The following is a 25211-nucleotide window of genomic DNA, read 5'->3' as shown; positions in this document are numbered from 1 at the left end:
AAGATGAAATATAAGATTTTGTGAGATTGAATTATGGAAATCTCACAACATTGTCTGTTTTTATGTGATTTTGGCCATTTCCAAACCTGAACCAGGTAATTCCAGACCCCTTCTGGAATATGCTTGTAATTAAAAGTGTCGAAGTTGGGTTTTATTTGGTGATTTGTCTCCATATGCCACTCACAATCTGAAGGGGTTCAGATATGAGGTTCTGATTTAAGCTCATCTCTTCTTTTCATTGCCTCTTTCACTTAGAAACACTAGTGTCTCAATGCTCTGCAAGACAGAGTGGCTCCAAACATCTCACTGAAATATCTTGAGATGATGGTCACAAATGGAATGTTAACAGTGATGTGCATTATTACAGATTTCACTTGTAACAAATGCTATAGTCAACTTTAGCTTGAGACTTCCCTTATAATCCACTGTTCTCATGTGCTTGTAATTTTCTGAGATTCCCCCCACCCCATTTTAACTGAATTATCCCATATCCTTTCACTGCGAGCCAGCTGCATGAACTGCAGCTGGTCAGCTTCCAAATTGCGCCACAGAAACATCTATACACACTCACGCTTCACACCCTTCATGCCCACACCCTGGTGTCCCGCCCTGATACAAAGTGGCGGGACCTCCTGCCACCTTTGGAGGGTGAGCAGCCCCGGTGGGCCAGCCTGTATTCCACCTTGGTCCCAAGGCCCACTGGGGACATTAGTTGGCGGCTCCTTCACGGAGCTGTGAGCATGGGCGTGTTTTTGACACGGTTCACCCCCATCCCGGATACTTGCCCTTTTTGCAATGTGAGGGAAACCCTGGCACACGTATATTTAGGTGTGCCAGGCTACAGCCCCTTTTCCGGCTCCTCATGAATATTTTATTACGCTTTTGGCTACACTTTTCCCCTCACCTTTTTATCTACACACTCCCCATCCGTGGCCCCACAAAATCGCGAGATCTCCTGGTTAACCTCCTCCTAGCCCTAGCTAAAACAGCCATTTATAAAACCAGAGAGGGGAGGTTGGCTAATGAAGCGTCCTGCAATTGTAGGACCGTTTTCCGATCCTCAGTACATTCACATATCTGGGCGGAGTTCCTCTGGGCAGCATCCACCGACTCCCTTTACGCCTTCGAGGAGTGGTGGGCGCTGTCCGAGGTTCTCTGCTCGGTGACCCCGTCCGGTTCCTTCCGTCTGATCCTTTGATTGAGGGGAAGAGCGAGAGACCCCAGCCCCAGCCGTTGCCGCTGTGGATACCATCATCACTGTCACCTAGGAAGGGTCCTATCACACGTGGGTGTACGTCCCCCACACCCCCAAACCGCCCACCCCGCAGCCGTGCCCATCTTGTCGGGCACTCTCAGGAGAGGAATAATCGGTGACACTGGGCGTGGCACTAGGTAACTCGAGGGGGTGGAAGACCATGAGTGTCGAGGAAGCCACCCCGCTCTGGGCCCAGGCTAGTCTGAACACTTCTCCCTCCTGAAGGCTGCTGTGTTATACCTTGTGTTTGCTTTTGTTTTGTTGCATAGTTTTACTTTATCCTTTTTGGTCATTTTTTGTAAGTGTTACATAAATAAAATTCTTTTCTGCTTTAAAAAAAAAAAAAAAAAAAACCTGAATTATCCCATGCTTAGTCTCTTCCTGAAAGGGTTATTTTTTTAACTTCAAGGAAAATCCATTTAACTTATTGTTTAAGTATGTGAAGGTAAGAGAGAAAAAAGCTCCACCATAAACCTTTCTAGAGAATCTAGACTGTGAAATTGAAATAACTCCAAAATGACTAAATTAAGAAGTTGAGGCTGTCCTGTTGGCTCATTTTTTTAAAAGGCTAATTGGAGGCCCGTTTGCAAAAACAAAATATTGTTATACAATAGTGGAGTTATAAATTATAAGTCACTGAACAAATAATTTGCAAACTAATAACATAAAATAGACAGTATGGGGCAGATTCTCAGGTAGAGTAATGGAGTTATGCCAATTTAAATGATCAATTTATCTAGCCTTGTGACTAAAATATTATACTAATTGCAGGTCTATAGATAATATAAATACATAATATAAAACAGATATTAGTTATATTGATGTGATTTTTATGCTGCAGTTTCACTGTGGAGTTCCATCGTGAGATTCCATCTTGCTCCAATTGAAATCAACAGGCATGTTGATATTTTGACATTCAATGGGATCAGGGTCAGGACAGTTGTGTTTTTGTTTTTGTGTAAGTGTTATTGTGTAAATACCCAGAGTACTCAGATGGGTAATTAAAGCTGGAATCTTGCAACTTGTTGAGCACAGAGAGATCCCAGGGCGTGCCCAAAAGCAATAAATTGCAGGGTCAGGATTTAATCCACTCTTGCAAGTTAAATACTTATCTTCTGTTTCGTGTGCAACCTGTGATTCTTGCTGCACCCCGTTGCATAGATGCAATAGAGAACATAATTTGGCTTCACATTTGTGGAATGAACTCTCTCAAGAACTGAAGGCCACCAAAAATTTCAATACTTTTCACCACAACTGCAAGGCACATTTCTTTGACCTTCACTTCTGTAATGTAAACACACAGCATCAGATATAGTTATATTAAACAAAAAACAAAACAAGACTCACACTACCAAGCCAAGGGCATGTCTACACTTACCTCCGGAGTGATTGATCCAGCGGAGCTCGATTTATTGTGTCTAGTACTCCACTGGAGCGAGAAGCGTATGTGGAGTTGACGGAGGAGTGTCAGCAGTTGACCTACCGCAGTGAAGACACTGTGGTAAGTAGCTCTAAGTACGTCGACTTCAGCTATGCTATTTTCATAGCTGAGGTTGCGTAACTTAGACCAACTTATCTTGCCCCCCACCCCAGTGTAGACCAGACCCAAGACACTCTACTGCACACACTTCTCCCTCTGTGGAGAGAATGAGAGAACAAACACATGACAGCTGTGTGGTCATGTTGCTAAATTAGTTACTGGAAAGCGTTCAAATACTGTGGTGATCGTGGAATAAGAACCTAAATAGAATAGAACAGAACAAAACTTAGCTTGATTCAGCATGGCAAAATTCTACACAACCACTTGCAGAAAGAGAGATTTGTTCTTGTTTTATTGGGGTGAGTAAAATATTATTAGTTGTTTCATTGCCATTAATGATCATAACTAAAGTTGAGTAAGTAGGTTTTTTCAAGTCTGTTTTAACATTGACTACATTTTTAAACAATCAAAAGTCAGAAAATTTAAAAGTGTTCATTTTATCATAGTAATCTAAACTCAGCCTCAATGCACCATTCCAAATTCTGTGCACCATTATTCTTCTGCATCCCCCATTAAAATAAGAAGGACAGAATTGGATGTCTTAGATTATCTTTGATTAGTAGTTATGTTTTTATACTTACCTACTTTAATGGACCAATTCCGCTGTTTTAAACTCCCATGCAACCTCTGATCCTTGCTTCATGCTGTTTCTTGGGTGTAATAGAGAACATAATTTGGCTTCATACTTACAGCTCCCACTGAAGTAAGTTATAGTTTTCAGTATATCTGATGGCAGAACTGGAATTATAGGATATTTATGCTTTTAAATATATATCTTAATGGGACTAGTTTTGCACATACATAAATATAATATGTTTCCATGGAAGTTGCACACCTACATTGGAATAGAAAACAGAGCTTAGCTGAGGAAAGTCTCCTTGTGTAGTCCTGCTCTTGCCTGCAGGCTATGGAGCTGTGAGAGAAGCTATATGATTTGGATCAAGTAAGTCAGTTAGCAGATTACCAGTCTAGGGTAAGGATGAGTTGTGCCTTTCTGTTTTAGGGAGCAGCTTGCTTTGTCTTTCCTGATTTTTTTGCATTCTTGTGTGTTGTTTTGAATTCTAAGAAATAAAGTAATGTTATGCTGCAAACGTCCAGCAAGAGTATTTCATGTTTTTATCTAACCCATGTGTTTGTGTGACATGAAATATAAGTCACTTGTCCTGTGCAATGGTAGATCCCAGTCTAGCCTTTGGTGTGTGTGTGCTTTCACAAAGTAAATTTCCTCCTTACTCTGATGCATTTATCTGTATTCTTCAGCCCAAGCCAGGAAGTCTGAAACCATCTACCAATCAGGCTTTGTGTGTAGCACCATTGATTTCATGACCTGTAACTTCACTCATGTGGACCCTCTGTGAAGTCAATGGGCTCTCCACAGAGCAACTTTCAGGTCTGGGGTTCAAGACAACATTTGTTACACTGCTGTAACAAATTACATTCCTGAGTTAACTAAAATATCCTTGCAACAAATATTTCACAAAGAATTGATGATAATTCTCCACTGGAACAAAGCTCTTACGAAGTGTTTAAGAGGTTTTAAGGGTAAATGTGATAAGGAGCCCAACAGATGACTGTCAAAACTTATGGTTCAATTGCTTCTTGGAAAGTATCCTGTCAGATTCCAATGTTCTCTCTCACATTATCCGTTACATTGTCTAGTCATACACTGCTGGCAAAGAAAGTGTCACCCTCCCCACTTAAAGAACATCATGTCCTCTCTAGTCTTTCAAAGAATAGATCTAGTGCCATTCTTCAGAAGCTCTTGCTATTTCCCCAGATTCCTTGAATCATTTATCTTCTACCAGATGAAGCTTTTTGATTTTTAGCTACTCCAGATAAAAAGACTGAACAGCTTAACAACGGGGGGGGGGGGTATTTTTGTATTATTAACAGTGGCAGTAATGTTATTTTTCTGTGGGATTTCATTGAAAATGTCTTACTTTTGAAATAGATGTCATCTGAAGTACCTTGCCATGATAACTGTCAAAAAAGACATACCAATAATTAATAATACAGGTCCAAAATAAGACTGGCGCTTCATCATGCTAGGCACTGCAGAAACACACAGTGAACAACACTCCCTGCTCCAGAGAATTTATAGTCTGCAAAAAGACAGACAAAGGATAGGGCAAAGGAAGCCCCATTGTCCTCATTTTAAAAATGGGGAACTGAGACACAGAGAAATTGCCTTTTACTAAGATTATTATTTTTACGTATAGAAGGTGCACTTTGAAAAATATATAACACAAGCCCAGATAACGCAATAGCATCAGAAACAGTATTAATGTGTACACATATGATAAGCAAAATTCTGGATCTTGGGTATGAGGACACCATTACAGTTGTGGTAATGGACTTTAAGGGGTGAATTTTCAAATGATTAATAATTGTTTTTGAAATTCACATTTTATTATTAGTTATTGTTACTATTTATTTTGATACTTCCTTAGATGCTTTTGTTGCTTCAGAGGATAGATGAGGACACATTGATCTTTTCTTTGGGAAGATCAGAGAGATTAGGTATGTGGGAGGGTGTGAGAGTAGGGGAAGACTTCCAAAGGGAGTCACAGGTTGTGAACATGTGGTTTGGATTGCAGGTGTTGGAGTCCATTTGAATGGAAAGGTAGTGTTGATTAGCAAATAATATGGTAAAACTGAAGGAGGCAAGAATACATTCATATTGGAAGGAGCAGGGAAGAATGAAAGTCACATAAGGTAGAGGAGAGAAGGGGTTAGAAATGGGAATTAAACAACAAAAAAGCATAAATTTAAGGTAGGTGGTGTTTATTTAAGGCTGATTGCTGTGACAGGAGTAGAGAGGAAAGAGGCATTGTCCTGAAGGGAAGAGAGGAGCATATCAGTACTTTCAAAAAACAATATTTCTCTAAAAATAAAGCAGGGCTCAGAGCTAATCAAATATTTCAAGAATCCTGGCAAAGATTTGGTTCTGCGGATAATACCTTGACACTCATAGATCTCAAAGTGCTTTACAAAGGAGGTCAGTATCATTATCCCAATTTGACAGATGGGGAAAGTGAGCCATGGAACGATGAAGTGACTTGCCAAAGATGAGTGGTAGAGCCAGGAGTAGAACCCAAGTTTCTGAGTTCCAGTACGCTGCTCTAGCTGATTGTCCACACTGTCTCTCATCTGCATAAAAGCTTTGAGGTTTATTTTCATCAGACTGGCTCCCAAATCCTTAATAAAAGTAATGATATGGGTGTTGCATATATTTTAATCTTTATCTTGTAGCATGAAGGACGCTGGATAGTGCATATTTTTATCACTGTCATCTGCTTGATAATGTGCTCTTGTGTGTGATCCTCACCTTGCTCTATATTGAATGGTCGACAAAGACCTAATGCTGTGATATAATATAGAAGTCCCTTTTTAACTCAAGTGATAGAGACCTGTGCTTCTGGAGGGGAAGTCCTACTTCTACCCTACTGTTGCCTGGGAAGTCTGTGCAGACAGTCACTGTGAACAGTGAAATTTATACATCCAATTCATTGTTATTTGTTTAATAATTTTTAGCCTAAAATGTAGTCTAAAATGTATTGATTTTTCCAGAGGAGGTTGCAAGAAAGAAGTAGTTTTCAGAAGTTGCAAGTGAATTCAAGCAAGCATTTTAAAAACAATTCAATATTAGACCCAAAACTAATGAAATGCTTCTAGTGCGAGTTCACTTTTGTTCCTGCAAAGTTCCCACTACTTGAGAATTCTAGACAACCTGGAATTTTATCACTATCTATGCAGGATGCCTAAAAGATGGAATTGTACTGGTTCCCAAACTGGTTGTAATAAAGGCATAAATCAAAAGTTTTGCATCCTGCTTACACAGTAGTGTTTTCAGTCTTACTGCATTTTTCTCACTGATGTAGTTTTCAAAGGAAAGCTCAAGGTCAAGAAGAGACATTGAAGTAATTAGCAGATTGCAAGGCAATATCCTATTCCACCAACCTGCACCATTCAAGAAGGAACAGTGCTCTCCATGTTAAATGGACAACCAAAGTTACTTAAATTTCCTCTGAATTGAATCTGAAAAGAACGGCACACATCAAAGAGTGGATATCTGATAATCATATGACCAAGTTGGGTGCCCTCTCATTCAGAGGTCTGTAGATGCCTATATCTGCAGGTTGTTGAGAAGATAGTTAGAATCCTGATTCTTGAATATAGCACATTGAAAAAGTGTTCTATGCAAATATTGGAGAGCATGGGTCAAAGTTTGATGCTGCATGGGACTTCTGGCATATTAACATGTCCAGGGAAAAAAATGACTGTGTTTTTAAAAATGAATAGCACCCTGACAAGTAAGACTTAAACCTATCCAAATCTAAATCAGTCAGCCCTGCTAAAATCTTCAAATACTTAAGAGGCAGCTGCTAGCCTAAGGTGTAAAAAGTGCTGTGAGGATTGAAAAGTTACTTTGCATTTTGCTCACATAACAGTTTTGTCCTTGTGTTAAGAATAAGTAAGTGATTATGCTGCCCTTGTGTCTTTTACTTAACCTCTATTAGCACTGCATAAGTAAAATATTAATGTGTTAAATAAACATTACTCCTTTGAAAAACAAATTAGATCTCAAATAGTACGTAAAGAACTGGCTGAGCTCTTCCTTCCTGGTGATATTCAGTACAGATGTCTCCTTTTTCTAACTGAGTAGCATTTGCTGATTTTCATTTCCTTATTTGTAAGTATTCATGAAACAGATGGACCAATAATTTTCAGATCCCTGCACTGTTTGTAATGTGTTTGCTTCCTCTGTTCACTATTTGTGGTGTGATTAAGTCATATGATATTGTTTCTGCTTCCTGCTTCAAATATTTTTAAAACTGGATGTTTGGTAAATAACAAATATGTGTGTTGTATGTATGTGGTTATTAGAGCTAAGTGAAGTTGATTTTTTTTTTCTTGCTTGAAATGAAAAACCAAAGAACAATTGTTTAGGTCAAACAAAATGTTTTGAATGCCAATTCCAAATGAGATTCCTGAAATGGATTGTTCTGAAAATGTCAAAACACCGTGTTTTGACATTTCAAAAATTTTTTACTGAAAAAGAAAATGCATTTCACCAAAAAAAAAAAGTCACCCAACTCCAGTAGTTATTAACATTAAAATATCTGAAACTATTGGAAATATTTTCTAGGATACCCCACAGTTGTCCATATGCTAAAGAAGAATATAACTGCATGGATCATAGCAAACCAACCTTGATGCAATTTTTTATGAAAGATTCTTTTTAAACTATTCAGCCAGGTTTAAGTATGAGGAACCATAAATGGACTGCAGAGCTAAGCAGAGTTGGGGATGAGAGACAACATTCAAATCTGGGACCAAAGTTCTCCAAATTTTTGAAGTGAATTGATCCAGGACATCGCTTCAAACCCAATTACCCATGCTGCAACCCTGCAAGTGTATCCTAATTAATGAGCACAATGTCATGCCTGCAAATTATGAAAATCAGGAAATCATATGCATGGATATGATGTCACACTTGAAAAATGACTGCAAACCAATCAATGCCCCATAGTCTCAGCTTATTTAAAATGCACCATTTATTTTTAATAATTTCTGCATGTATTTATTTTTCATTTATGGTAGCACCCATTATGTGCTTTCCAAATACTCAAGAAAAGACCCTTCCTGCTCTGAGAGCCCACAGTCTAGGGCAGACAGACAAGTAAACATATTAGATGAAGATGAACAACAATAGGCAACTTACATATAAGTCAACTCCATGCACTGTAGACAGCACAGTAGAAGTGGTTCCTTCTAGGGGGACTTAAATGGGCAGAATCTCAAAGCACTTGCTTGGGTGGTTTATGTTGTCATCAGATGACTTACCCTGTAAATCACAGTTGCTTGTTAATTATCCTCTATATAATCATGTTTGAGGGGACCAGTGAATCAGGGAGTCTATTATGGGCTCAGCTATGTGGGTAATCACTCTGGGCCAGATTTTCAAAGGTATTTAGGCACCTAAAGATGCAGATAGATATCTGTAAAAAGAACAGGAGGACTTGTGGCACCTTAGAGACTAACCAATTTATTTGAGCATAAGCTTTCGTGAGCTACAGCTCACTTCATCGGATGCATTCTGATGAAGTGAGCTGTAGCTCACGAAAGCTTATGCTCAAATAAATTGGTTAGTCTCTAAGGTGCCACAAGTACTTCTGTTCTTTTTGCGAATACAGACTAACACGGCTGCTACTCTGAAACCTATAGATATCCGTGTGATTTTCAAAAGTGCCTGGGCATATTATTTCCATGGAGGGGAATTAGGCACCTAGGCAATTTTGAAAGTCCCACTAGGTGTTTACTTGCATCTCTAGGTCCCTAAATACCTTTATAAATCTGAGTCTCTGTGCCCAATCTGCTCTCAGTGACTTCAGTGTTGCAAAAGCAGGCCCTCTCTGCCTCAGTTTTCCAATCAATAAAACTGGGAGAGTAATATTAACGTGCTTTGGAAATACTACACAAGGTTTGATTATTATTGTTAAGTGCTTTGAGATCTTCACATGGACGTCACTAGAAAAGTGCAGAGCATTACCATATGCAGCAAATACGATATTCCTTTGAAAGTCAGTGGGGTAAACAATATTAAATATTGAAATGCTTTTAGTATTGTTTTGTAAAGAATAAATTAACTTGAATCATACTTTTAAAAATAAAAATTAAAAGACTCTACTCTCTACAGAAATTCTAAGGCGAGGCAAAGAACTATTCTGCAATCAAATATAGTTAGGGAGAGATATTTTATTTGCATTTCTGACTGCTTCTTTTCATGAATTTCATGTTTGAAGGAAAGTGAATCTATCAGGATTAGAATCTAATTATAAACTCAATTTAAATGGTCTCTCTCTTTCAGTTCATCCAGTTTTTATTGAGTTTTAGAATACAAGAATCATGTGTGAAAAAGGGTAAAAATGGATAATTATACACACACTTATTTTAAAAAATATAGTAACAATAGCAGTGATAACATGAAAAGTACCCTGACACTACTTTATAGTAAGTGTCAGAGGATTAAAATCAATGACAAAAACATGTCTATTTAACATTATAGATAATTATGAAGAGGTACTGTAAGTTTATGTTTTAAGTAAGTTATATTCATAAAGTTAAATCCAACTATAATAAAAGACAAATTAGAGATGAAGAACCCTTTTTGAGGCACTATTTTAAGTTAATATTGGTTTTGTGTAGTTTTTTGGAATAGTTGAACATATAATTAAAAATTTGGTGTTACTTTTCAGTTTGCTGGGTAAGATGTTATGGGCCAGATTCTCTGCTCTACTCTGTCCTCTTTGTGTCACTGTAGATGTGCCGAGGGAATGAAATTTGCCTCTTTGTTCCCCTTATTGGGATTTGCATATAATCTAGTGATCACTGTGTTTTACAGGTGCCCCATCTCCAGAGGATATGGATATAGTACAGCCTCGCTAGACAACTACACTTATGTGATGGCCACCAGCTTGGATTAGAAGGCAGGGAGGAGGCATGACCAGAGTAAAAACATACTGCTTATTCTCAACTGGTGGATGGTGCTTTGAGGACCATTACCCCCAGACTGGTTTAATGTGCACCATGAGGAGGCCAGGCAGAGACTCAGGTAAGTGTAACTGGTTCCTAGACAAACCCCGCCATTTCTGCAAAGTGGGAACTCAGTACAGCAGAAAATCTGGCACCGTGCCCAGTGAAAAATATATAGGACTCCTACAAACACAAAGCCGTATATCAGAGCATGAGGAATCCCACAGTTTTCAGTTGTAGGAAGGGGAATACATTTATAAAGTGGCTGGGGGGGGGGGGGAGGGAAGAGGATAAAGTTCCAAAGTATATAAATCCCGCAATATATATGCAGAATGGAAAAAAGAAATTGAAGATAAAACTGTAATCAAGGATTCCAGGATGCAGTTGCAAACCAATAACTAGGTGTTATATGGGTGTATCAAAGGAGTCTATCTTTGATCAAAATTAGGTATCAGGTTCAAAGAAAGAACAAAATCAATGAAAGATGTAGAAATATCAGCAATGAACATGACAATGTATGAATACAAAGGGATGCAAATGTAATAATGTGCTATAACAACTTGTTAAGTAAAGCATAGGGACATAGGGGTAAGTAAATGCACATTCAAAATACTTTTTCATTAGGTAACAAAATGACATTTAAAGTATGACACAGACATAAAGTATAATGCAGTATGTCACACAGACATAAAATAGAAGCCAAAGCTGCCTGGTCAGTTTAAAGCATGGGAGAATAATTTAAGCAACTCAGTCTCCCCCAAATATGCAGTGGCTATTCTGCACAAACAGTGCATCTTTGGATTTTCAGTGATTTTATGGGGGCATGATCCAGCTAAGGGAAGTGGAATAGAAGACTGGCACTCTATGGGTGTGTCTACACTACCATCAGGGGAGTAATTGCTACATGTGTAGACATACCTGAGTTGGCTTTAATCTAGCTCAGGGGTTCTCAAACTGGGGGTCGGGACCCCTCAGGGGGTCGTGAGGTTATTACTGGGGGGTCACGAGCTGTCAGCTTCCATCCCAAATCCTGCTTTGCCTCCAGCATTTATAATGGTGTTAAATATATAAAAAAGTGTTTTAAATTCATAAGGGAGGTCACACTCAGAGGCTTGCTATGTGAAAGGGATCACCAGTACGAAACTTTGAGAATTACAGATCTAGCTAGCTCGCATACCACTAGCAGTGAAGCTGCAGCAGCATGGACTTCAGCATGTCCAAGGGTCCTTGGAGAGCTTATACAGCCCATGCTGGAACCTGTGCTCCTGGCACACTGACAGACCCCGGTCGTCGGCAGGTGGGATCAAACCTGAGACCTCTGGAGCTTAGTGCATGAGCCTCTACTGGCTGTTAGCTAAGGCTGTAGAGCAAACTCATTTATCTCTCTCTCTCTCTCTAAGTGGTCTCAGTGCCACTAGATGGGACAGAGCACCACACCTAGGAGGTGTATGGGTCACACAGCTTCACTGCTATCAGTACCTGAGCTAGCTAGATTAAAGCTAGCCCACATATGTGTACACATGCTGCAATCACACACCCAATTGCAGTGTAGACCTACTCTAAGTAGCATTATTGTCCTACCTGCCACGGAAATTCCTTCATAAATTCCTATAGAAGTCGTTGACACCGCAGTCAATATTAACTGGAGAAGAGCCAACTGAAGTATTAATCAGAAGAAATGTCTAAGGATGGGGCTGGCTTTGTGTTGGGGATACGTAGTCGTCACCTTATCACTACTGTCTGCATCCCAATATAGGAGAATTAATCTCTCATAGAATCATAGAATATCAGGGTTGGAAGGGACCTCAGGAGGTCATCTAGTCCAACCCCGCTCAAAGCAGGACCAATCCCAAATTAAATCATCCCAGCCAGAGCTTTGTCAAGCCTGACCTTAAAAACTTCTAAGGAAGGAGATTCCACCACCTCCCTAGGTAACGCATTCAGTGTTTCACAATCCTCCTAGTGAAAAAGTTTTTCCTAATATCCAACCTAAACCTCCCCCACTGCAACTTGAGACCATTACTCCTTGTCCTGTCATCTTCTACCACTGAGAATAGTCTAGAACCATCCTCTTTGGAACCCCCTTTCAGGTAGTTGAAAGCAGCTATAAAATCCCCTCTCATTCTTCTCTTCTGCAGACTAAACAATCCCAGTTCCCTCAACCTCTCCTCATAAGTCATGTGTTCCAGACCCCTAATCATTTTTGTTGCCCGTCGCTGGACTCTCTCCAATTTTTCCACATCCTTCTTGTAGTGTGGGGCCCAAAACTGGACACAGTACTCCAGATGAGGCCTCACCAATGTCGAATAGAGGGGAACGATCACGTCCCTCAATCTGCTCGCTATGCCCCTACTTATACATCCCAAAATGCCATTGGCCTTCTTGGCAACAAGGGCACACTGTTGACTCATATCCAGCTTCTCGTCCACTGTCACCCCTAGGTCCTTTTCCGCAGAACTGCTGCCTAGCCATTCGGTCCCTAGTCTGTAGCGGTGCATTGGATTCTTCCGTCCTAAGTGCAGGACTCTGCACTTGTCCTTGTTGAACCTCATCAGATTTCTTTTGGCCCAATCCTCCAATTTGTCTAGGTCCCTCTGTATCCTATCCCTACCCCCCAGCGTATCTACCACTCCTCCTAGTTTAGTATCATCCGCAAATTTGCTAAGAGTGCAATCCACACCATCCTCCAGATAATTTATGAAGATATTGAACAAAACCGGCCCCAGGACCGACCCTTGGGGCACTCCACTTGATACCGGCTGCCATCTAGACATGGAGCCATTGATCACTACCCGTTGAGCCCGGCAATCTAGCCAGCTTTCTATGCACCTTATAGTGCATTCATCCAGCCCGTACTTCTTTAACTTGCTGACAAGAATACTGTGGGAGACCGTGTCAAAAGCTTTGCTAAAGTCAAGAAACAATACATCCACTGCTTTCCCTTCATCCACAGAACCAGTAATCTCATCATAGAAGGCGATTAGATTAGTCAGGCATGACCTTCCCTTGGTGAATCCATGCTGACTGTTCCTGATCACTTCCCTCTCGTGTAAGTGCTTCAGGATTGTCTGGGAGGGGAGGGCTCCTGCCTCATACTGAGAATGAGGGGCGATCAGCAGGTTATCTCAAGTGCTTATATACGAATGCACAAAGCCTTGGAAACAAGCAGGGAGAACTGGAGGTCCTGGTGATATCAAGGAATTATGACGTGATTGGAATAACAGAGACTTGGTGGGATAACTCACATGACTGGAGTACTGTCATGGATAGTTATAAACTGTTCAGGAAGGACAGGCAGGGCAGAAAAGGTGGGGGAGTAGCACTCTATGTAAGGGAGCAGTATGACAGCTCAGAGCTCCGGTAGGAAACTGCAGAAAAACCTGAGTGTCTCTGGATTAAGTTTAGAAGTGTGAGCAACAAGAGTGATGTAGTGGTGGGAGTCTGCTATAGACCACCGGACCAGGGGGATGAGGTGGATGAGGCTTTCTTCTGGCAACTCACAGAAGCTACTAGATCGCACGCCCTGGTTCTCATGGGTGACTTTAATCTTCCTGATATCTGCTGGGAGAGCAATACAGCGGTGCATAGACAATCCAGGAAGTTTTTGGAAAGCATAGGGGACAATTTCCTGGTACAAGTGCTAGAGGAGCCAACTAGGTGGGGAGCTTTTCTTGACCTGCTGCTCACAAATAGGGAAGAATTAGTGGGGGAAGCAAAAGTGGACGGGAATCTGGGAGGCAGTGACCATGAGTTGGTTGAGTTCATGATCCTGACACAGGGAACAAAGGTAAGCAGCAGGATACGGACCCTGGACTTCAGGAAAGCAGACTTCGACTCCCTCAGGGAACGGATGGGTAGGATCCCCTGGGGGAATAACATGAAGGGGAAAGGAGTCCAGGAGAGCTGGCTGTATTTCAAGGAATCCCTGTTGAGGTTACAGGGACAAACCATCCCGATGAGTTGAAAGAATAGTAAATATGGCAGGTGACCAGATTGGCTTAACTGTGAAATCCTAGCGGATCTTAAATATAAAAAAGAAGCTCACAAGAAGTGGAAGGTTGGACATATGACCAGGGAAGAGTATAAAAATACTGCTCGGGCATGTAGGAATGAAATCAGGAGGACCAAATCGCACCTGGAGCTGCAGCTAGCAAGAGATGTCAAGAGTAACAAGAAGGGTTTCTTCAGGTATGTTGGGAACAAGAAGAAAGCCAAGGAAAGTGTGGGCCCCTTACTGAATGAGGGAGGCAACCTAGTGACAGAGGATGTGGAAAAAGCTAATGTGCTCAATGCTTTTTTTGCCTCTGTCTTCACTAACAAGGAGAGCTCCCAGACTGCTGCGCTGGGCATCACAACATGGGGAGTAGATGGCCAGCCCTCTGTGGAGAAAGAGGTGGTTAGGGACTATTTAGAAAAGCTGGACGTGCACAAATCCATGGGGCCGGACGAGTTGTATCCGAAAGTGCTAAAGGAATTGGCAGCTGTGATTGCAGAGCCATTGGCCATTATCTTTGAAAACTCATGGCGAACAGGGGAAGTCCCGGAGGACTGGAAAAAGGCTAATGTAGTGCCAATTTTTAAAAAAGGGAAGAAGGAGGATCCTGGGAACTACAGGCCAGTGAGCGTCACCTCAGTTCCCGGAAAAATCATGGAGCAGGTCCTCAAGGAATCAATCCTGAAGCACTTACATGAGAGGAAAGTGATCAGGAACAGTCAGCATGGATTCACCAAGGGAAGGTCATGCCTGACTAATCTAATCGCCTTCTATGATGAGATTACTGGTTCTGTGGATGAAGGGAAAGCAGTGGATGCATTGTTTCTTGACTTTAGCAAAGCTTTGGACACAGTCTCCCACAATATTCTTGCCAGCAAGTTAAAGAAGTACGGGCTGGATGAATGCACTATAAGGTGGGTAGAAAGTTGGCTAGATTGTCGGGCTCAACGGGTAGTGATCAATGGCTCCATGTCTAGTTGGCAGCTGGTGTCAAGTGGAGTGCCCCAAGGGTCGGTCCTGGGGCCGGTTTTGTTCAATATCTTCATAAATGATCTGGAGGATGGTGTGGATTGCACTCTCAGCAAATTTGCGGATGATACTAAACTAGGAGGAGTGGTAGATACGCTGGAGGGCAGGGATAGGATACAGAGGGACCTAGACAAATTGGAGGATTGGGCCAAAAGAAATCTGATGAGGTTCAATAAGGATAAGTGCAGGGTCCTGCACTTAGGACGGAAGAACCCAATGCACCGCTACAGACTAGGGACCGAATGGCTAGGCAGCAGTTCTGCGGAAAAGGACTTAGGGGTGACAGTGGACGAGAAGCTGGATATGAATCAGCAGTGTGCCCTTGTTTCCAAGAAGGCCAATGGCATTTTGGGATGTATAAGTAGGGGCATTGCCAGAAGATCAAGGGACGTGATCGTTCCCCTCTATTCAACATTGGTGAGGCCTCATCTGGAGTACTGTGTCCAGTTTTGGGCCGCACACTACAAGAAGGATGTGGATAAATTGGAGAGAGTCCAGCGACGGGCAACAAAAATGATTAGGGGTCTGGAACACATGACTTATGAGGAGAGGCTGAGGGAACTGGGATTGTTTAGTCTGCAGAAGAGAAGAATGAGAGGGGATTTGATAGCTGCTTTCAACTATCTGAGAGGTGGTTCCCAGAGAGGATGGTTCTAGACTATTCTCAGTGGTAGAAGATGACAGGACAAGTAGTAATGGTCTCAAGTTGCAGTGGGGGAGGTTTAGGTTGGATATTAGGAAAAACTTCTGCACTAGGAGGGTGGTGAAACACTGGAATGCGTTACCTAGGGAGGTGTTAGAATCTCCTTCCTTAGAAGTTTTTAAGGTCAGGTTTGAGAAAGCTCTGGCTGGGATGATTTAACTGGGGATTGGTCCTGCTTTGAGCAGGGGGTTGGACTAGATGACCTCCTGCGGTCCCTTCCAACCCTGATATTCTGTGATTCTATGATTCCTTGAGGACCTGCTCCATGATTTTTCCGGGGACTGAGATGAGACTGACTGGCCTGTAGTTCCCAGGATCCTCCTTCTTCCCTTTTTTAAAGATGGCTACTACATTAGCCTTTTTCCAGTCGTCCGGGACTGCCCCCGATCGCCGTGAGTTTTCAAAGATAATGGTCAATGGCTCTGCAATCACAGCCGCCAACTCCTTTAGCACTCTCAGATGCAACGCATCCGGCCCCATGGACTTGTGCATGTCCAGCTTTTCTAAATAGTCCTTAACCACTTCTTTCTCCACAGAGGGCTGGCCACCTATTCCCCATGCTGTGTTGCCCAGCGCAGCAGTCTGGGAGCTGACCTTGTTTGTGAAGACAGAGGCAAAAAAAGCATTGAGTACATTAGCTTTTTCCACATCCTCTGTCACTAGGTTGCCTACCTCATTCAGTAAGGGGCCCACACTTTCCTTGGCTTTTTTCTTGTTGCCAACATACCTGAAGAAACTCTTCTTGTTATTTTTAACATCTCTTGCTGCTCCAGGTGCGATTTGGCCCTCCTGATTTCATTCCTACATACCCGAGTAACATTTTTTATACTCTTCCTTGGTCATTTGTCCAATCTTCCACTTCTTGTAAGCTTCTTTTTTATGTTTAAGATCCGCAAGGATTTCACTGTTAAGCCAAGCTGGTTGCCTGCCATATTTACTATTCTTTCGACACATCGGGATGGTTTGTCCCTGTAATCTCAATAAGGATTCTTTGAAATACTGCTAGCTCTCCTAGATTCCTTTCCCCCTCATGTTATTCCCCCAGGGGATCCTACCCATCAGTTCCCTGAGGGAGTCGAAGTCTGCTTTCCTGAAGTCCAGGGTCCGTATTCTGCTGCTTACCTTTCTTCCCTGTGTCAGGATCCTGAACTCGACCAACTCATGGTCACTGCCTCCCAGATTCCCATCCACTTTTGCTTCCCCTACTAATTCTTCCCTATTTGTGAGCAGCAGGTCAAGAAAAGCTCTCCCCCTAGTTGGCTCCTCCAGCACTTGCACCAGGAAATTGTCCCTTACATTTTCCAAAAACTTCCTGGATTGTTTGTGCACTGGTATATTGCTCTCCCAGCAGATATCAGGATGATTGAAGTCGCCCATGAGAACCAGGGCGTGCAATCTAGTAGCTTCTGTGAGTTGCCGGAAGAAAGCCTCATCCACCTCATCTCCCTGGTCCGGTGGTCTATAGCAGACTCCCACCACTACATCACCCTTGTTGCTCACACTTCTAAACTTAATCCAGAGACACTCAAGTTTTTCTGCAGTTTCATACTGGAGCTCTGAGCAGTCATACTGCTCCCTTACATACAGTGCTACTCCCCCACCTTTTCTGCCCTGCCTGTCCTTCCTGAACAGTTTATAACTATCCATGACAGTACTCCAGTCATGTGAGTTATCCCACCAAGTCTCTGTTATTCCAATCACGTCATAGTTCTTTGCCTTTACCAGGACCTCCGGTTCTCCCTGCTTGTTTCCAAGGCTTTGTGCATTCGTATATAAGCACTTGAGATAACCTGCTGATCACCCCTCATTCTCAGTATGAGGTAGGAGCCCTTCCCTCACAGACGTTCCTGCCTGTGCTTCCTCCCGGTATCCTGCTTGCCCACTTACCTCAGGGCTTTGCTCTCCTTCCCCCGGTGAATCTAGTTTAAAGCCCTCCTCACTAGGTTAGCCAGCCTGCTCGCAAAGATGCTCTTCCCTCTCTTCCTTAGGTGGAGTCCGTCTCTGCCTAGCACTCCTCCTTCTTGGAACACCATCCCATGGTCAAAGAATCCAAAGCCTTCTCTCCGACACCACCTGCGTAGCCATTCGTTGACTTCCACGATTCGACGGTCCCTACCCCAGCCTTTTCCTTCCAAGGGGAGGATGGATGAGAACACCACTTGCGCCTCAAACTCCTTTATCCTTCTTCCCAGAGCCACGTAGTCTGCAGTGATCTGCTCAAGGTCATTCTTGGCAGTATCATTGGTGCCCACGTGGAGAAGCAGGAAGGGGTAGCGATCTGAGGGCTTGATGAGTCTCGGCAGTCTCTCCATCACATCGCAAATCTTAGCCCCTGGCAAGCAGCAGACTTCTCTTTTTTCCCGGTCAAGGTGGTAGATAGATGACTCAGTCCCCCTGAGGAGAGAGTCCCCGACCACCACCACCCGCCTCCTTCTCTTGGGAGTGGTGGTCGTGGAACCCCCAACCTCAGGACAGCGCATCTCATGCCTTCCAACCAGCGGAGTCTCCTTCTGCTTTCTCCCCCCAGACGAATCATCTGGGCCACTCCCCACAATGGTACCTGTGGAGAGAACATGAAAACGGTTACTTACCTGTGTCTGGTTTCAGAGGAACAGCCGTGTTAGTCTGTATTCGCAAAAAGAAAAGGAGTACTTGTGGCACCTTAGAGACTAACCAATTTATTTGAGCATGAGCTTTCGTGAGCTACAGCTCACTTCATCAGATGTTTACCGTGGAAACTGCAGCAGACTTTATATACACACAGAAATCATGAAACAATACCTCCTCCCACCCCACTGTCCTGCTGGTAATAGCTTATCTAAAGTGATCAACAGGTGGGCCATTTCCAGCACAAATCCAGGTTTTCTCACCCTCCACCCCCCCACACAAATTCACTCTCCTGCTGGTGCTAGCCCATCCAAAGTGACAACTCTTTACATAATCAAGTCGGGCTATTTCCTGCATAGATCAAGGTTTTCTCACATCCCCCCCACCCCCATACACACACAAACTCACTCTCCTGCTGGTAATAGCTCATCTAAACTGACCATTCTCCAGGTTTAAATCCAAGTTAAACCAGAACATCTGGGGGGGGGGGTAGGAAAAAACAAGAGGAAACAGGCTACCTTGCATAATGACTTAGCCACTCCCAGTCTCTATTTAAGCCTAAATTAATAGTATCCAATTTGCAAATGAATTCCAATTCAGCAGTTTCTCGCTGGAGTCTGGATTTGAAGTTTTTTTGTTTTAAGATAGCGACCTTCATGTCTGTGATTGCGTGACCAGAGAGATTGAAGTGTTCTCCGACTGGTTTATGAATGTTATAATTCTTGACATCTGATTTGTGTCCATTTATTCTTTTACGTAGAGACTGTCCAGTTTGACCAATGTACATGGCAGAGGACATATATCACATTGGTGGATGTGCAGGTGAACGAGCCTCTGATAGTGTGGCTGATGTTATTAGGCCCTGTGATGGTGTCCCCTGAATAGATATGTGGGCACAATTGGCAACGGGCTTTGTTGCAAGGATAAGTTCCTGGGTTAATGGTTCTGTTGTGTGGTATGTGGTTGTTGGTGAGTATTTGCTTCAGGTTGCGGGGCTGTCTGTAGGCAAGGACTGGCCTGTCTCCCAAGACTTGTGAGAGTGTTGGGTCATCCTTTAGGATAGGTTGTAGATCCTTAATAATGCGTTGGAGGGGTTTTAGTTGGGGGCTGAAGGTGACGGCTGCATTGCTGGTACTCGGACATTCCCCCTTCTTCTTCTGGAGGTCACATGTTGCCAAGCTTCTTCACTGGCCTCTTGGCTCCGCTGTGCAACCTGCTCTAAATCCTTAGAGCTTTGTGCCCGTAGAAGCATATCCTGACTTTTGTCCAGGAAATCCTCAGATTCTCGTATGCAACGCAGGGTCGATATCTGTTGCTCCAGACCTTCAATCTTCTCTTCCAATATGGATACTCTCAAGCTGTGAACTTTCATCACATCAGGAAACACTCACCGTTTCTGTTCAAGAAATACAACTTTTTATTCTGCTCTTTATGCCCAAAACACTGTGTCAGTTAAATGCTGAAAAATATCGGTGAGTTAAGGCCTGACACTTATCCATAGATTGGGGATCCAATTATATTGGTTACCTGCAACTGAGAAACAGTGAACACTGAATCCCAAATACTTTTTATTTACTCAGAGGTGGGTCATTTTTTTCAAAACAATATTAAACCCAATAATTTTGCGATGTTCAAGACTGACTTCACAGCTGCAGTTTGCTAGTGTTAATACCTAACACTTGGAGGAGTCTGAATTTTGTATGTCTCCCCTAATCCCTCACCGACCCAGGTTTTCCTTTTCCAATAGTGCATTGTTCTTCATGAGAGCAAGCAAAACAACTTTCCATAAAGCTATTTCACTTTTCAGCTTCTCTTGAGTGAGTTACTTACAGTTGTAAATTTTCCTAGATTAAATCAAAGGTTCCCTCCAGCCTATAGAGGTCAAGGGTCAAAGGCAGTCACTTACAGTTTGTCCTCCACACCAGCTATAGTGGCAAGAAATATTTTAAGTTCTCAAAACAGTTCAGCAAAATAACGCCCCCCAAAGAAACACATTTAGTGAGGGGTTTGCTCAACTGATCCGGATGACCAGCTAACAGTATCTCAACAAGGCAGAATGCCTAGTTAGACAGAGATGTAAGTACGTTGGTTCAACAAATGGACATCTACAGAATAGAACTCCCAACACACACTGAAAACTGTGACCCAGGAATTTTTTTGCGCCAATTAATAGAGATCATAGGGGAGCATAATGTTTTACAGGGCTCCCTGGGACAAGTATGCACAACAATTTACCAAAGAGTGGTAGGTCAGGTCTTTACCTCTGATCATCATAATCATTGTGAAATATATGTATGGATAATATTTAAGAAGTTATGTATCTATATTGGAAATTGTATGCTTAAAGACTTGAAATTAAAGGCAGATCCCAGGAAGTGACATGTATGACAGGTTTTGTTCAGGGAAGGGAAAGTAGATGCTTATATCCTGGTCTGGTCATTGTGTATCTCTATTTGCATATTCTAGATTGTGAAATCAATAAGAGAATGCTGTATCTACAGGAAGGGACACATTGCAGGAGGGTGTCCAGTTTATGAATAAAGATCAAAGGAGTGTTTTGATATATCTGGGATTGGAAGGAGACTGACAGTATCCTTTACTTAGGGGGCAAGCTGGCGGTGTATTTTGTCTCATGAAAAAAAGATCACAGCCACATCTGGCTGAAAAATGCCAGAAAGACTTTGGGGTGAGCTTTGCTTCACTAAACATAACAACATCTAGTAAAATAGTCTAGGTTCTAGAATGCATGTTGTGGTTTTATTGTATATGTAATCATTTGCTGCCAATATTTCTACTTGCTATCATTTGAATTTCTCCTCTTTGTTAAATGTTTGCTGGTTTTCGTAATAAACATATCTAAGTGTTGTGTGTTAAATGGGGTGGTGACATGAGGTGATGCTGGTAAGATGACATTTACTGTTTCTTTGGGAGCAGTGAATCTGTCAAGACTGGGAGTGCCTAGTGGAACAAGGACTGGACACCTCAGGGAGATGCTCAGGTGGCTCAGGGGTTGGAATGTGCCTATCACTAACCTGCAGAGAGACAGTAGAGACCGTAGAGGTTGAGAGGGGAGTACTTGTTTTACCCATAGCTTGTGGAATCAGGGAGCTGACCCACTAGCAGGCACAGGCAAGGTGCCTCATGCTAAGGGCAGCTAGTAGCAGGTGCCTCACATACTCCCAGGAAGTATCACACAAAGTCTAACCAGCAGTCAGTCATAATATATCACATGCATATGCTGCTGCCCATCTAATCAGATTATATTTAACTTTTCTAGTTGCTCAAGGTCTTTCCAAGTTTTCAGTGTCATTTTCATGATATTGAGAATAGATTATCATTCATTTAAATCTTACAGTCCTTCCTTGAAGCAGAACATTTTTATATTAAAGATTGAGTATAGCCAGTTGCTTAGCTAATACACCCGGGGATGCTTTGGCCTAAAGTTTATTTTTTCTTTAATAACTTAACACAACTGAGACTTGAAACTATTTAGAGGAGGAGGAGGAATATTAGAGAGACACATACTATCTTTGAATCTAAAACATACATCTAATCCAATCCAGGGGGATTGAGTAAAATATATTGCCCTAGATGTCTAAAAGTTCTTTTGAAGGACAGGTGTTAGCCGCCATGCTCAACTACATTCTTAATGTTTCCTGGTCAAAATAACTTTAATATCAGGTTCCCATGCTTTTCCAGTCTCCACATTCCAAGCACTGGTTATTTTATGCCATCATCTTTAATTAAAATAGATTTTATATTTACATATCAAATAGTGATCTTCCCTGATTTTGAAGAAAATTTTCCAACCAGCTCTGATGATTTTCTGTTGGCCTGGTGGTGGTGCTAGCATTTTCTAACATTAAGGATTACATGTAGAAAGGGAGTTGCTCACAGGGCCTGGAAAGGCTATTGGGATATTTCTACTAATTTTGCCAAGTCTCACACTTTTATTATATTTAGTGCAGGTGTCAGAGAGGCTGCTTCTAGTAAAGATGACCACCAAATTCCATTGTTCTAATTTAGATTGATGTCAAGACTGCTTCCAAGTCTTCACACCCTGAACTCTGAGGGCTTATCTATATGGAGAATAAGGCTATGGCTACGCTGGCATGCATACCTGACTACTGGATTGTGCTTGTACTCATGCGTGCTTCCCCTATCCAGACCTGAGAGTCCACAAGTGCTTTGCTGGACACAGGTATAATGCTCTGTACACACACATACTGGTGTTCCCACTGTAGCAGTAGGTATGTGACGTTAGTGCTACCGTTTCTCAGGTGGCATCTCAGGGTTCTATGTGTCACAGAGAGACGCTCTAGGAACTGCTTTGTTGTGTGGTGTTGCTTCTGTCCCCCCGCAGTCACACTTGCTGATCACATCACCCACTCTCTGTTGTTCTCTGCAAAACTGGGTCAAAAACATGGAGCAATGGGATGGTGATCTGGTCATGCTCCTGCTCCTTACGGAGGGTTGATTGTGCAGTTCCATAAGTGCTCAGAGAAATGCTGGATAGAATTTGGGTATAATTTGTTTGATGCATCAAAGACGGATGACTTTAAGACTCAATGACAATTTATTCAGGTCACATTGGACAGATATATTGAGTGCTGGTATTCCACGGTATGTTCTTTGGTGGACTTCTGGTGCAGGAGGACCAGCACAGTGTGGTTGGATCACGTGATTTTGGAAATCTGGGATGCCTAGCGTGACTTCAGAACTTCTGCATGAGAAAACAGGCCTTCGGGGAGCTGTACAAGGAGCTGGCAACAGCCCTTTAGCATCAGAACACTCAATTTAGGGAACCAACACCAGTTCAGATGTGGGTTCCTATTGCCTACGGAAGCTGGTTGCCAGACAGCTTTAGGTCCATTGCAAACCATTTGGAAAGTCTACTGTTGGAGTTATGGATGTTCAGATTTGTGAGGCGGTTGGCATAAGAAAAGTTCCAGAAATAATAGTTGTTTTTCAGAGGATGGGGTTTCCAAACTGTGCTGGGGCCACTAAGAGCACTCATAGTCCAATGCTTTGGCCAGCACAAGGGGCAAGTGAGTATGTGAACTTGTTCCACAAGGGTTAATGGACTATAGAGGCAGATTAATGAATGCTAATGTGGGGAAACACTGGACAGGTTCATCACACGATGGGTGCTGAGTAGATCAGGATTGTACTTGAAGGGGGAATAAGGGACTTTATTTCCCAGGAACAATATTGTTCTGAGTATTATAGCTATGCCAACTTGTTATTTTGGAACAATTTGGATGTTTTGATTATTCCTGGAAAAAGATAATTCAACTTCAAGCTAAGTGCCTGCAGAATGGTCGTGGAATACATGTCTGGTAGGCTGACAGCTTGTTGATGCAGCTTACACACTTGTCGAGATTGCAATGTGACAAATGTTTTTTGTATGGTCATCTCTTATGCCACACTACACAACATTTGTGAGGGCAAAGGGGAGAATGTTTTCATCCCAACTGGGCTCAGCACAAGTCTGGTTTGCAAAATCTGTACAGGCAGCAGGATCTCACCCATGTGCATACTGGTCCAGCAGGCAAGGGAAATTAGAGATTCCGTATGTACACAGGAGGGAGGCAGAAGAAGACATCTGCCCTTTGCTTCTTCCAAGGGACACCTTCACATACTGTAAAGCTACTTGAAATGTATATGGAGGAACATTAGCACATATGGAGCAGAGCTGCATAGCTTTGTGCGGGTTTTGGTCCTCTTTGATATGCTGAAGATCATAAGTCATTCTTGTGTTGTGTGACATTACACACATTGAAGGAAATTATAACAGGACATATCATTGTATGGGGTTGGGTTTCTGCTCTGGAGGGTGGTGGCCAAATCATGATGTGGTCATTGTTCAGTGTTTTTCTCCTCACTATTCACATTTCTTTTTAAACCTCTGTTACCGGGAACATGTAAATGTTTTAAACAAGATTATGATGGTTTGCTAAGCAGGAGAAGGACGAGTATTGCAGCCATTGTGTTTTCTGATTTTTTTTTTTTTTATTGTCAGCAGTGTCTAGTGAAATTAATAGTTGTTAGAGATCACTAATCCCTGGTCTACTTAACACTGCTTAAGTAGGATTGAAACTGCTTGAGCTGCTGATTTCTATAAAGGGTACTGGAAGACACTGTTTTTGCTTGGTTTATTATTGTTCTTGGTTTTTAATTTTAAACATGTTCAATAAAGCCTTGAAGACATTAACCCCTTGTCTGTCTTTTAGACATATGCTGTGTTGAAAGTTAGTAAAAGCACATAATACATATGCTGCATTTCCCCCCTCTCTCACGTCTATCCATAGGACTTTAGATATTACTGAACCTTGTGGAATGGGGGTAGTGGCGGGAGACTAAAATATATCCACTATCATGACACCCCATTTGTGCACCCCATTTGCTTACATGCAGTAGGAAACTTGGGGCCTATTCTCGAACCAATAAACACCTTCAGTTCATTATACTTGGGAAGGAGGAGCCACACACAGTTAAAAAAAGCATAACACTTATTAAAAGTATGAGGTGGAAGGTATTATGGAAA

The 25211-nt window shown here is 42.3% G+C and overlaps 1 long non-coding RNA gene across 2 annotated transcripts; it reads left to right on the top strand.

The window, feature by feature from the left end:
• The first annotated feature begins 2990 nt into the window (after window positions 1-2990).
• Window positions 2991-22135, top strand: LOC142071382 (uncharacterized). Of its 2 annotated transcripts, none has more exons than XR_012667415.1 (3): window positions 2991-3094; window positions 10201-10410; window positions 21131-22135. It is a non-coding gene; the product is annotated as an uncharacterized LOC142071382 (long non-coding RNA). The 2 variants fall into 2 exon arrangements; XR_012667416.1 differs by lacking the exon at window positions 2991-3094 and adding an exon at window positions 7407-7488.
• The last annotated feature ends 3076 nt before the right edge of the window (window positions 22136-25211 follow it).

This window comes from Caretta caretta, chromosome 3 (assembly GCF_965140235.1).
Source record: "Caretta caretta isolate rCarCar2 chromosome 3, rCarCar1.hap1, whole genome shotgun sequence".
Taxonomy (NCBI): domain Eukaryota; kingdom Metazoa; phylum Chordata; order Testudines; family Cheloniidae; genus Caretta; species Caretta caretta.
This window is presented reverse-complemented; position numbering and strand designations above follow the sequence as displayed.